Source organism: Triticum aestivum, chromosome 5B (genome assembly GCF_018294505.1).
Source record: "Triticum aestivum cultivar Chinese Spring chromosome 5B, IWGSC CS RefSeq v2.1, whole genome shotgun sequence".
Taxonomy (NCBI): domain Eukaryota; kingdom Viridiplantae; phylum Streptophyta; class Magnoliopsida; order Poales; family Poaceae; genus Triticum; species Triticum aestivum.
The window spans coordinates 480,503,839-480,504,722 of record NC_057807.1 but is presented as its reverse complement, the minus strand read 5'-3'; the positions used below and the strand labels follow the sequence as shown (position 1 = coordinate 480,504,722).

At 31.9% G+C, this 884-nt stretch overlaps 1 long non-coding RNA gene across 1 annotated transcript in view; it reads left to right on the top strand.

Annotated features, from left to right (window-relative positions):
* LOC123116526 (uncharacterized) overlaps window positions 1-884 on the top strand; it is a 5,906-nt gene that overhangs the window by 2,321 nt on the left and 2,701 nt on the right. The gene's annotated exons all lie outside the window — the stretch shown is intronic.

The following is an 884-nucleotide window of genomic DNA, read 5'->3' as shown; positions in this document are numbered from 1 at the left end:
AGCAAAGGACATGTCCTTTTTTTTGTATTTCACAAGTACGTGATCACCATATAAACTGAAATTCTTGGCATTTTGGTTGTCTTTTGGGTCTATTTACTTGACACAAAGTTTAGCATTTTTAAACTCTTGAATGCTTGTAACCTAATGATCTACTTATAGTGTGCTCATAACAAGGTCCGAATGCTTCTAAACTTATTAAACTAAAGGGTCCTGATGATTACAATTTATCAATGTTTATAGAGTATATTCCAATGCATCTCATCCTGATTATGATATGTCGTGTTAAATAGAACAATATTTCAGCAAAAGACATGTCCTTTTTTTTGTATTGGTAGCATACATACTGCTTTTTTTTGGAGATAGAACACAAGAATTGGCATAGTGTGATTACACCTTTGCTCACTGTGAACACTTGAATAACCGGAATCATTCACGTGACATCTTTCATTTGTAATGCAATGAGCAATAAAGACTTGTAGATTGTGTACCACTCTACTTGTGAAATTCTTGGCATTTTGGTTGTCTTTTGGGTCTATTTACTTGGCACAAAGTTTAGCATTTTTAAACTCTTGAATGCTTGTAACCTAATGATCTACTTATAGTGTGCTCATAACAAGGTCTGAATGCTTCTAAACTTATTAAACTAAAGGGTCCTGATGATTACAATTTATCAATGTTTATAGAGTATATTCCAATGCATCTCATCCTATTTATGATATGTCATGTTAAATAGAACAATATTTCAGCAAAGGACATGTCCTTTTTTTTGTATTTCACAAGTACGTGATTACCATATAAACTGAAATTCTTGGCATTTTGGTTGTCTTTTGGATCTATTTATTTGACACAAAGTTTAGCATTTTTAAACTCTTGAATGCTTGTAA